The sequence below is a fragment of the Physeter macrocephalus genome, chromosome 10 (genome assembly GCF_002837175.3).
Source record: "Physeter macrocephalus isolate SW-GA chromosome 10, ASM283717v5, whole genome shotgun sequence".
In the NCBI taxonomy this organism is placed as follows: domain Eukaryota; kingdom Metazoa; phylum Chordata; class Mammalia; order Artiodactyla; family Physeteridae; genus Physeter; species Physeter macrocephalus.
The window spans coordinates 17,989,373-18,002,280 of NC_041223.1; the positions used below are offsets into that span (position 1 = coordinate 17,989,373).

The 12,908-nt window shown below is 41.5% G+C and overlaps 1 pseudogene; it reads left to right on the forward strand.

Annotated features, from left to right (window-relative positions):
• The first annotated feature begins 5,404 nt into the window (after window positions 1-5,404).
• The window catches only part of LOC102991136 (anaphase-promoting complex subunit 13-like), a 9,162-nt pseudogene continuing 1,658 nt past the window's right edge, over window positions 5,405-12,908 (forward strand).

The window sequence follows — 12,908 nt, forward strand, 5'->3', positions numbered from 1 at the left end:
TCATCTGTAGAGACGTGGATGGACCTAGAGACTGTCATACAGAGTGAAGTAAGTCAGAAAGAGAAAAACAAATATCATACATTAACACATACATGTGGAACCTAGAAAAATGGTACAGATGAACCGGTTTGCAGGGCAGAAATAGAGACACAGATGTAGAGAACAAACATATGGACACCAAGGGGGGATAAGTGTGGGGGGCAGGGGGTGGTGGTGGGATGAATTGGGCGATTGGGATTGACATGTATACACTGATGTGTATAAAATGGATGACTAATAAGAACCTGCTGTATAAAAAGTAAATACAATAAAATTCCAAAAAAAATTATCCAGAATCTAAGTACCAATCCCCCACTTCACTGGACCAAGCCTCCTCCATTGCTTGCCCAGATTACTGCAGGAGCCCCCTTACTGTTCTTCCTACTTCAACTCTTGTCCCTCTTTAGTCTATTCTCAATACCTCAACCAAAGAGATCCTGTTAAAATGTAAGTCAGAGAATTTCCTGCCTCTGTTCAAACTCCTCCACTATCTCATCACTTGCAAGGCCCTTTGCTGACTTCCTCTATTTCTCTCCCTCTCATTCACTCAGCTCCAGCCACACCAGTTTCCTTGCTATTCCTGGAACACACCAGGAGCATGAGCTCTCAGAGCCTCTGTCCCTGCTGTTGCTCCTGCTGGGAACGTTCTCCCCCAACCACGTGGTTCACGATTTCACTCCCTTTGATCCCAACTCAGCTTCTCTGTGAGTCCTTCCCTGGCCATTCTGTCTAAAGTTGTGACCCCCTTCCTGATAATGCTTTTTTTTTCCGTACTTTTTATTCCTGAGCATTTATCACTACCTAAAATATAATATATTTCATCTTACAGGCATGCCTCATTTTATTGTGCTTTGCTTTATCACACTTTGCAGATATTGTGTTTTTTTACAAACTGGAAGTTTGTGGCAACCCTGCATTGTCAGATGATGGTTAGCATTTTCTAGCAATAAAGTATTTTTTAATGAAGGCACGTACATTTGTTTTTAGATGTAATGCTATTGCACACATAACAGCCTACAGTGTAGTGTTAACATAACTTTTATATGCGCTGGGAAACCAAAAAATTCCTGTGCTTTGCTTTATTGTGGTGGTCTGGAACTGCACCCGCAATATCTCCAAGGTATGCCTGTGTTTATTCTTTGTTTCCTAACTAGACTTCAAGATCTGTACAGAGAAGAATTTTGTCTGTTTTGTTCAACATTGACTCTCCAGCATCTAGAACAACTCCTGGCACATAGCTGGCAATCAATAAATAAGTGTGTGAGATGAATGAATTCTTTCACTGAGGCACTTTTCAATATTTTTCAAGGTCAGTCTTCTGGCATATAGTATTGAAAACAGTTAAGGGAAACATAGGCCTTGTACAATCACTTTAAAAATCACTTTTAAGAACACTTTTTGTCATATTTATTGTAAAATATTGTAAAATTTATTCTAAAGCAAACGTATCACTTAATGAGTTTACTATGAAGCAAACATCTTCTAACTGTCACCCAGTTAAAGAAATGAAACTCCGCCAGCCGCTCCACAAGCCTCACCGATCTTGTCCATATCTCAGTCCCCTGCCCCACAAAAGTTGCCACAATCTTGACTTTCATAGAAATCACTACCTTGTGTGTCTTTATTATTTTTATCACCAAAGCAGAATTCCTAGACACTTCAGTTTAGACTTGCCTATTGTAAAAATTTCATGTGTTCGTAAACCTCCTTTAATCTACAACCCTTCACCTCACCTGCCATATCCTTCTTTTCATTACAAGTTTTATTGAAAATGCTGGGTCATTTGTCCTGTAGGGTTTCCCACAGCTTGCACACTGGTGGTGCAATTCTGCACTTGCTGCAAATGGGTAGTGTGATCCCAAAGCTTGATCAAGAATCAGGTTCAATCCCTTTGGGCAGAACACAGGTTGTGTCTTATTTATTTATTTTTTCCATCGGGAGGCACATGACAACTGGCTGTCTCTCTTTTTGTGACATTAGCACTCTTGATACTCAACACCTAGATCTGTTAACCCACTAGGGGTGCATAATGGTGATACCCTAATTCTATATAATTTAATGTTCCTTTGCTGATTGGAATACTTTTATAAAGAGGCAATCCCCCTCCTCTACTAGATGATTGCCCGCTGGTGCAGTTTACAGAGAAAAGGCAGGTGAAATGCTAGATTCTTTCCCTCTATTTACCAGTTTTCAAAATAATGAGTTGGTTCCCTATCATACTTTGAATGTGATCATTTAGTGTTTTAAGAAATATCTGGACTTCCCTGGCGGTCCAGCAGTTAAGTCTCTGCCCATCCGACTCATGGGGCATGGGTTCGATCCCTGGTCAGGGAAGTTCTGCAGGCCGTGCATCACGGCCAAAAAAAAAAAAAAAAAATCTTATTAGCTACTCTGGATGGAAAGATGGTATCTTTCCAAGTTTTTTGTTTTTATCTGATGCTTTTGGGTACAAATACAAAGCACTCCCTTTATTAGCTGAAGTAGCAAATGTGGGTATTGTTTATTTCACCTTTTGGCTCTCGTGAGCCTTCAGATCTGGAAAAAAAAAAGATCCAGGTGCCAATGTCTCTAGTGGTACCGCTGTTGAAAACTCATCCTGGGAGGAACCAGGTTTACTCTCCACATTCGTGTATTAATAACTTACTGAGTGCCTGCTTCGCTCTAGACCCTGGGAATATCTGGTAGAATAAGACCATATAACTGTTCTCAGTGGGGAAACAAGACCAAAAAGACAATTAGTTTCAATATGATGTGGTGAGGGCTGTGACAGAGGCACACTCCAAACATTATAAGAGCAGCTAAGAAGAGCACCTGCTTGCTGGGTGGGGGAGGTGTGGGGAGCAGGGGTCCAGGGATGACTTCCTGGAAGGGGCAATGATTATGCTGGGTTTGAGGGATGCTCAGGAATTTGCCAAGCAAACTAGTCAAGGAAAGGCATTCTGGACAGAGGCAACAGCCTGTACAAAGGCATGATCTGATCAGGGAATGGAAATGGTTCCCTCTTGCTGGAACAAAATACACGTGAGGGCAAGTAGGCGGGAGCCAGTTATGGGGACTGCTGGCTACTGCAGTAAGGACTCCATATTCGAGCCTGAAAATTAAAAGGTTTTGAACAAGGAAGTGACATGAACCATTCTGTGATTTACAAATGCTACTTTGCCGTTATGTCAAGGAAAGTTTGGAGACAGGTGAGGCTGGTGTTGAGACCAATTAAGAGACTAACAAAAACGAAGTGAAAAGAGATGGCAGGAAAATGAAGGCAGCTTTAAACCTAATCCTAAATATGACATCATCATAGTAATACCATGGAGGGCCTATAATAGTGACTGAGTCAAGCCAGGCGTTGTTCTCAGCACTCCACGCTTATCCCTTGGAACCCTTAAGACAACCCACAACCCCATGCTGTCTGTGTCCCATTTCACAGACAAAGGCTCCTAGGCAAAAGGAGGCTAGTAATGTTCCCAAGCTAAGAAAGCTCTGCCGACTGCAGAGTCCAGATTCAAATCCTGGGTATCAGGCTCCAAAGTCCTTGCTCCTCACCACCACGCCACATAAAAGTGGACAGACGGGGGCTTCCCTGGTGGCGCAGTGGTTGAGGGTCCGCCTGCCAATGCAGGGGACGCGGGTTCGTGCCCCGGTCCGGGAGGACCCCACATGCCGCGGAGCGGCTGGGCCTGTGAGCCATGGCCGCTGAGCCTGTGCGTCCGGAGCGTGTGCTCCGCCACGGGAGAGGCCATAGCAGTGAGAGGCCCGCGTGCCACAAAAAAAAAAAAAAAAAAAAAAAGTGGACAGACGGATGGATGAAGTCAAGAAGTTCTGCAAGGTTCAGACGCCCGGACCTGGGAGCCAGACAGGCCTCGTACAAAGGCTTGCTCTGAACCCCCATCCAAAATAAAGTGTTACTTGATCTTACTGAGTTTAAACTATAAAATCTCAAAAACTCTTAAACCTGGAGTTTTGCAGGTTATCACAAATAATAAAATAATATCTGTCAGTTGGATGCATGATGTCAAAGCACAAAGAAAGCACAAATGTAAAATTGTGTTTGCTATTATTGTGAATATTCAAAAATATTCTCTGTATTCCCCACGGAGGTGATACTCACCAAGGTAGGAAAAATGGGTGGACAGGTGGGAGAAACAGGAGTGGACAGTATTTAAGGGGCAGCAAATCATAATTTCAGGATGTTTTTCAGTGGTGAAAAGCATTTTCAAGGCAGGAACCAGATTTTACTTCTTTTATTTCTGGCAGTTTATGGCAAATAGTTTCTCAAGAATGTATACTGGGGTTATAAATTTAATTCATAATATAATACTAATATGCAGGGGAAAATTCCTTTATTTCATCTGTAACTGATCTGTTTTCCTTATAAGCACCCCCTCCACAGGTGATTAGTAGAAAATATTTTATATTCTTATCCAGTGTAAAGCTTAGTTGGATCTAATAGCTTAATTAATCCTTTCAGGTAATGCTAAGTCTCTCTTTAAAAAAATAACAATCTCAGTCTTTCACATGGTTTCCTTTTTTCCTCCTGCCTCTCTTCTTCCTTTCCCTAAAACAGCATCCAGGTATATGCTTCAAATCAGGATAAACCCACTCAACATAAGACTGCCAGGAAGCAGGCAATGAGGCAACAGACTCTTCAGACCCTCCAAAGTACTCCTTCTAAAGGTAGGTCTGCTCAGGTCCTGTGAGCCTGCTGTTCTTTATTCCCACAATGTGTGAGGATGCTGCCTTCTTCATCAATGTCTGCTTTGTATGGTGGGATATCCGCCACCACACTAGTTAGCCTTCAAGGCCAGAAGAGAACTAAAGACGTCCCCAACTGATTAATAACATGTACCTTATTAAAGTTTAGACAACAAGTATGGATATCATACATTGCAGAAGCTGCCTTGAAAGGTCTGTCAAACCCAGTTATATGTAATTTATCATAAAAGTTTGGAAATAATTTATCTATGGGACAAAGAAGAATAAAACCTTAGAATGGAAAAATAAATGGAGAGGGATAACGTTATGCCTATCAATAAAAAAGATGATTGATTTTGAGGGTTCTGACACTAGTTGTATGTATGCAGCAAAATGTCCTGCAAGAAAATTAGCTTTAACTAGTTCTTTTCTTGAGGCAGAGCTATATGCATGTTTGCCTGAAATTAGCAATAAACGTTAAATCACCGAACTCTTAGGTTTGGGTACTGACATTTATAGTATATGGGAAGTCTTTAAGAAATGCTTTATTTCTAAGTCAATATCTTGCTTGGTAGTTTCATCTTTTGAAGATGAAAATTGATTTTTCTCAACACTGCAAACAGGCTGCTCCCCTCCCCCAACACTACGTAGTGCCAGAAGCACAAGCAACGCCCCGATGACTGACCGTGGGCAGCCTCATGGCTTGCCATTTCAGCATGTTCCACAGAGAGCATGGATAAGGTGACTTTTCCAACATTGCACATTTTAAAAGAATTTTCTTTTTTTATTATTGACAAAAAAAGATAGTCAGATAGTACTTTTGTTACAAGCTGTCATAGTTATTTTGCTTGAATTTTTTTTTCAGGCAGCAAGTGAAAAGGATTGGCTCAGATCTGACTTAAAAATAACCCAGTGTGTTTATTTGTGACAAGCTCATTTCTCTACGAGGACAGAAGGATTAACAGTCATTGGGTAAAGCTTGAAATCTGCTGCTATTTAATTTATGAGTGCTTCCAAAAAAATTAAGCCTAAAGAATAAAAAGCATTTTTCTGTACTATTTCACTTTCACTGGAAGAATTGAGGAAAAATGTTAAACAGAAATGTTGAGGTTTCTCCCACAATATGATATGTGGATTTTTTGAATGAGAAAAAAAAAAAAAATCTCCATACAGTTTAAGGATTGTCTCTTCTATCACGACGTTCTGCTGGCTGCTGGGGCACTTGTGAGATTATACCAGGGAAGTTCCATTTCCACTTGGGAGATAGAAAGCCACAAAAATTACTCTCACCTTAACAGTGAAAAAAAAAAAGGCAGATAATCTATAAAATCATAACTTTTCTGGAGCCCATCAGACAGCTGAAGTCACAGGCAAAGAACGACAAATTCCTCCAAGAAAAGATGGGACACACAAACTGTTCTGCCCCAAGGTATGGGAAAACCTGGTAAGAAGAAAGAAGCTTTAATTTTATGAATTTTCAAAGACAGTGTGTGAGTTAGCAAGACAGTTTAGAATAACTGGGGACCCCAGACATGAGAAGGATCCATACCATCTCACAAGTCACAGTAGGGTGATCTTGAACAAGACTGAGAGCAGGGGAGAAGAATGAGGGCAGCGGTACTAGTGTCAGGAGGTGAGCGGCTGCCACTTGGGACAACACTTCCCCAGACCATCTCTTATATGAAGCAAATGCTTTAAGTTGCTGTGGGGGATGAGGGCACAAAATCCTCTTGTCCCATGGCAGAGTCAAAGATCCAATACTTTACGGGACAGACAGAAGCAAAAGCTCTCTGCTCCCCGGGGCGGACAGGCAGGGAACTCACTTGGGCCCCAAATCCTGTACTGATACCAAGCAGACATCTGTAACTGCTAGAAAAGGGGAAGAAAACTCTCCCACTCAGAGTCTCGCTGCTGTGATGAGGGGAGGGGATGGAGGGACAGGAATGCTGAGAAAGCCCTATACCCAAGGCTCAAGCTCACAAGACCTCCCTAAAATTGGGGATGGATCATGAGAAGTGAGGAACCCTCCCACCATGCATCCAACTCCCATCCCCCACCCCCAACTCTACTGGCCCCACCACGTGACTATCACTTAGTAACAAGCAATCACAGTCTATTCCTGGGGGAAGGACAAGAATGGCCCAGCTGTGCATGAGCTGCTGCAATCTGAGGATGGAGCAGGGACATTAAGAAAAATCCTTCAGCACTGCAAGATCTACTCTAAGCACAAGATTAGAATTTGAAGTCCATGGTGCACTCAGGGTTAACTATAGCAACAGCAAAGCCCAAACCCAACCCAACCTCAGACTGGACTGGCTCAACCACACACAATAATGACCTGAGAAAATAAGAAGTGTGTTCATTTCTGGATCTTAACACTATTTACTTCAGTCTCTTCTGTTCTTCAACTCACAATGTCTGACATTTGATCACAAATAACAAAGCACATAAAAAAGCAAGAAAAAGGATGACTAAACAAGTCTGTCTTCATTAAGTTCCTGCTTGGGGGAGAGGCCTGTTAGCCAATACCTAAAATGGATTATAACATAAAACTGTATTAGAAATATTTCAAAGTGTATCAGAAGTATTACATATAAAGGGAAATGAGTAATTTTTGCCTAGAGGAGGTGCCAGGGAAATCAAATAAGAGACGTTAAGTGAGAATTTGCCATGAGGACAAATGGAAAAAGCATTTCAGTAGAGGAAATTGCTGTGCAAAGGCATGGATGGATGAAGAGGACATGAAATACTGGCAAGTTCACAGTTAGGCCAATAGAGCCTTAGGGGAAAATAGTTCTCTCCTTGTTTGGTGCTTTCCTCATGGTGTCTGTTAAGGTGCATCAGTATACAATGCTAATTGTTCTCTGAAAATAGAAAAACAAATTGACTATACGCTGGGGGTGAAGTGACTCCTTAACACAGTGGCCTCTGGAAGAAAGATTCTTGAGTACCCTTGAGCTCATTCATAAACTGCTATTGACAAGGTTAGGTTTTCTTGCGACTGGTGATAGCTGATCTTTAATTTTTAAAACACTCTTAAATGAAAATAAAAACATTTATAATCATGGAAGCCTAACGAGCATCCCAAAGACAGAATAGCTTAAAAAAAGGCATATTGGCATAAATTTGAATAAATTTCCTGCATTTCTCTATTCATAGGAAATAATACCAAACATTTTTCCCCTTTCTTTCTCATTGAACAGTTGAATTAAGAGAAATGTATGGCTTGTAACACTTCTCATTAATGGTAATTAGTTTCTGTATTTGAACAATGTCATAAACACTCACATGTATGTCTTCGTGGGATATAAAAATTATAACCTTTTGGAAATCACCCCAACAAAGCTAAACTCTAAGAGCTTTTGAATATAAAGTCTACTGTGGAAATGGTGCAATAGCATGGACCTTTCGATAAAATTGGCTTAAACTGATTTCATTATGAAGTTTAAACTCTCATATATAGTTAGCACAGTTTATTTATAGGCTGCCACTGAGCAGTTTGGGAAGCTGTACAAATGCTATGTCATTAATCTTTACTTCCCTCCCCATCTTCTCTGCGAGGAAGTTGACTTCCTCAGTGAAGGTATAGCCACTACACAGGCTCGGATGGACTGCGGGGGCTCCATGGTTGGGGGCTGCTGTGGAAGATTTAAATCTCCCTTGGAGTCACTGATCTCCTCTTCCCCTCTTTCATCTTTCAGTAGATGGGGAGGGACTAGGCACTCCAGATTTTATATTGACCACTCACCACTCGTTTATTTACACATTCATTGTGATCCTGCATTTCTTTATCTAAATCTGGGCAGGACAAGTTGGAAATGCAACCCAGCCAGGGCAACAAGGACTATCTGCATAACTCTCCTTCTCAGACAGGCAGGTGTAGGTGTATCCCCAGCGGGTACGCAAAGTGTGCTGAGAGTTCAGGCACTAGGATAGCTGTGGAACATCTTCCTGGATCATTAATTTCCCTCAAATATTTTTGGAGAAAATCTTATTTTTTGAAAATAAATGTCATTAGGTCATGAATTGGAATGCAGATTAGAATTAGAATATGTTTAAGCCAAAATTTAAAAATTAAGAAATTGCCCTCAGCCTTGCCCCAAGATACTTTCCCAGATCCACCCGGCTCTCCTGTTCATGCTCTCCTATGAGAAGTACCATAGTGGATACCGTAAGAAGCTCTGACACTTGCTAAGGTGAGTTAATGTGCAAAGTATAGGAATCTGGGGGGATGGCAGTAGCTAAGAGGAGGCAGTTCAATGATAGTCATGATGTCATTCTTCAAGAGGTCACAAGCATTAAAAAATGCATTCAACAAAAACACAGCTACTATGAAGTGCCCAACAGAGGACTTGATGAGGCTAGAATTTCTGCTGAGCCTGGTTTCTCCTGAGTCCAAGAGCCACAGGTCTTCAACAGAATGTGTATCCAGATATCATTTTCTCAATATTCTAGGCTCAGCACCACCACCTTTAAGATGGGCACTCCAGGGAAAAAGCCACAGCCCAGTAAAAACAACCCAAACAGCAAGAAAAATGTGTTCTTGAGATTTGCTTGTGCTGCCTTGGAGCTCAGATATTCTGATACCTGTCTTCCCGCTCTGGGTTGTGATATGGCTTTTCCCCAGGAAGTCAGTGTTCTGACCCCCTGGAAGAGCTCTTAGAGCATCCTCTTGACAGCACTGACCCCTCCCTGTAACTAGTACATGATGCTGACCCCCCCAGGGCACGATCCCCCTGAACATCTGCTGATCAGACACAGGTCACTGGACTCCAGCTTGCTGTTTCCACAAGAGAACTTACAGTGTGAGGAGAGACTGCTGGCTCTAAAACTCCTCTCTCCCCCTTTTACAATGACTATTTCTGCTCCTCTCACAGAAGTTGCCCTACTGTGTAAGGGCTACTTGCCCTCTGAGCTATGTGAGTGTTGGGAAGTGCAAAAGACAAAGGAAGGCACAGAGGTCAGGAGCAGGGAGATGCCACACTCACCACCAGTTTTCCCCTATAGATGAACAGACCTCTAGAATGTTTTCAACAATACAGCTAAACCAACGATCCATCTGTCTTTGTAATTAAAACAAGAGAAAGGGCCACTTCTATAAATTCTGCATTAAAGCCACACCTTCTAGCAACAATGCTGCTACTAAACCTGGTTCAACCATCGATTCCTTAAAGTTTCTCCACACCTCTGGGCCTACTTTGCCTTTGCTCCATCTAACAGAGCTCTACTATTTGTACATTGTGGGTATTGCTTGCCCATGAAATAAAGATTCACGAGGTGGTAAAGACAGACAACCATTCAGAGATATCTGCGAAGGACACACATTAGCAGCCTTCCTGTTCATTCCCCTAACTTTCTTGCGCTTAGTTCAGCAGGCTAGAAAACCACGGAAAGAATTGCTTTTACTGTAAAGCAGCCTTCAGAGACATCCCCAGGCTTTGCGTGCAAGGCCTGATTTAGACTTTCCCCATTCACACTCGGCGTGGGGTGGGGAGAGGGGGTGGGCACCAGTCATGGCGTCTTCCCTTCAATGCTCAGCTCAGTAGACAATAAATAAACCACTTTTCAGAAAATTACCTCTTCCAACATACTAAATGATACCCTGGTGCCCTGTACGTGTTGATTTCCATCACTGTAAAACTTAATTCATCTCATACTACTTACTTACTACTACAAGAAGTAATCTACTTCTTGAGAGTAATTTTGTTATAGGATCAAAGCCAATACTTTTCAAAAGGGGGGAATTTCTCTCGTGAAGTGCACTACAAATGGAATCTTGAAGCTGGGACATTTTTTCTTTTACTCCAGATATTATTTAGATGACAGTTATGATCTCCTATTTTCAAATAGTTAATGAAAAGGAAACAATGCCAATATCTTGTTGGTGGCTTCTCAAAAGACTTCTGCCCTTTTCTTATTCATTGTGGAAAAAACGAGTTTTTTGACTTGTAAACCAGGACGGACTGGAGGCGAAGGAGAACAGACATTCCGTCAGTGATTCTTGAGCAAACACTGGGAAGCCGTCGAGCCAGTCAGAAAGGCAGATCATCTGAGTCCCGGCCAGAATCCATTCATCACTGCTCCGTCTCAAATAAGCTCAGCCACTTGACCTCAGTGTCAGAGAAGAACTTGGCTGGACTTCAGGGACCCATAAGAGATCAGAATTGTTCAACTAGATAGGCATAAACCCTGGGAAATGAATATGCCCCTTGGAGCGTTATCAGTACCAATGGGAAAGACCAGCTGCAGGTTTTGGAAGGAAACCCAATCAAACATACACGTCAGGTTCTCTGGAAGGGATATCCTTTCATCATTCATTCATTCTCTAATTCACCAATATTTGTCAAGCATTTATTTTGTGACAGGTACTGTACTCGGCTATGAGACTATAGAGATGAGTGAGATAAAGACATTTAGCCCGGCTGCATCATAAAAGAACATTATAGGTCAAAGTGAGAAATTTGGATTTTGGTCTAAGTGCCTTGGAAATCATGAAGGTTTTAGGTAAAGGAGCGATATAATATGGTTTACATTTTTTTTAACTTTTTTTTTTTTTTTGGAAGCGCCGCGTGGCTTGCAGGATCTCAGTTCCCCCACCAGGGATTGACCCCAGGCTACGGCTGTGAAAGCCCGGAATCCTAACCACTAGGCCACCAGCGAACTCTCTGGTTTACATTTTAAACTACAATGGAGAGATGTATGGAGAACAGACTGGAACGAGGGAAGTGGAACTGGTAAGAACTTGTCAAAAGTCCACTGGTTTGGAAGATGCATCTGAGTAACAGATTTAAATAAAGTTTAATAGGAAGGGAAAATGTTTCCTTTTTCTTGAAAACCTCAGCAGTTGACTTGCTTTTTCTTCCTTCTTCCTTTCCTCTTTCCTCCCTTCACTCCCTCGTTTTGAAATGGGAGAATCTTTAGTGTTTTTGCTGAATATAAGAGAAATAAAAGCTTATCATTAAAAACTGCCAAAATATACCAGTGTAGAAAAGATAATGTAAAAGCCTTCCCCTTCGCTGTATCTCATACCAAGAAGATAACCACTGTTTCATGTCTGTATGTCCAGGTTTTCTCCATGAACATATAAGAAAGAAAGAAATATATTAATAATGGTGACTTGGTAAACAATCATCAGCTTTAATAAGTGAACTTGAAGTGGCTAAACAATGACCCACAGTACGAAAAGAAATCAGAAATGGATGGCTATGAAGGAAGACTTATCTAGGTGGTATTACTCAAAGTATGGGCCTAAGACCACCTGAGAATTCCTGGTTTTTATGCCATTCTACTGAATCTCTGAGAAGAGAGATCAAGAACCTGAACTAGAACAGGCTTCCCAGGTGATACCAATGCACAATTAAGTCAAGAACCATTGACTCAAAGTATGTAATTTTTGTCTTAATTAAAAGTGAATAACAACCATACATATATCTTCAGAATAGATGAGCATGACCAAAACATCTTTAACTTTCCTTTTAATAAGAAGAAAATTGAATTATCCTTTTCTAATTGTTTACCCACCAAAATATGTTTAGAAGCAGAAAAGTGATTGTTCTCCCCCTTCCTCCACGGAGGATCTCAATTAGGCACCATTCCTGTCCTCTCTCTGCTTCTCACTGGCTCCTCCAATGGAAGAAGAAAGAACTTATCTGATCGTCAACTCTGGAGAAGAAGCTGAATACACTCCCCCAGGCCCTCCTGGCACTTTCTTTAGGATGTCCCTGTGCGGTCTGCATGGTTTTCTTCCAATTCCTTCCATGCCACAGGCTTAGTAGATATGACCCATGATTAAGTCAGAAAGTCTATTTGGGAGCCCAATGCTGCCAGAAAGCTCAGTCACGTTCTCCAGTTTACCTTTCAGCACTAAGAAAGCAGACATCTGAACCTACCACTGTCTGACTGCTGCATCTTTCACTTGGCTTGGAATCAGCTGGGAGGGGGGGCTATGGACTGCCTACACTGAGCCTCGACACCATCTCAGTGGGCCACGGTGACCCATCGTTCTCATAACCCTTTAACACAAATTTTATTCATCTCATCTTGGTGTTGTTTACTGTTTAATGAAGTCAGTACTTTCTTTTTTTTTTTTTAATTATCTTATTTTTTTTTATTTTTTTATTTTTTTTAACATCTTTATTGGAGTATAACTGTTTTACAATAGTGTGTTAGTTTCTCCTTAA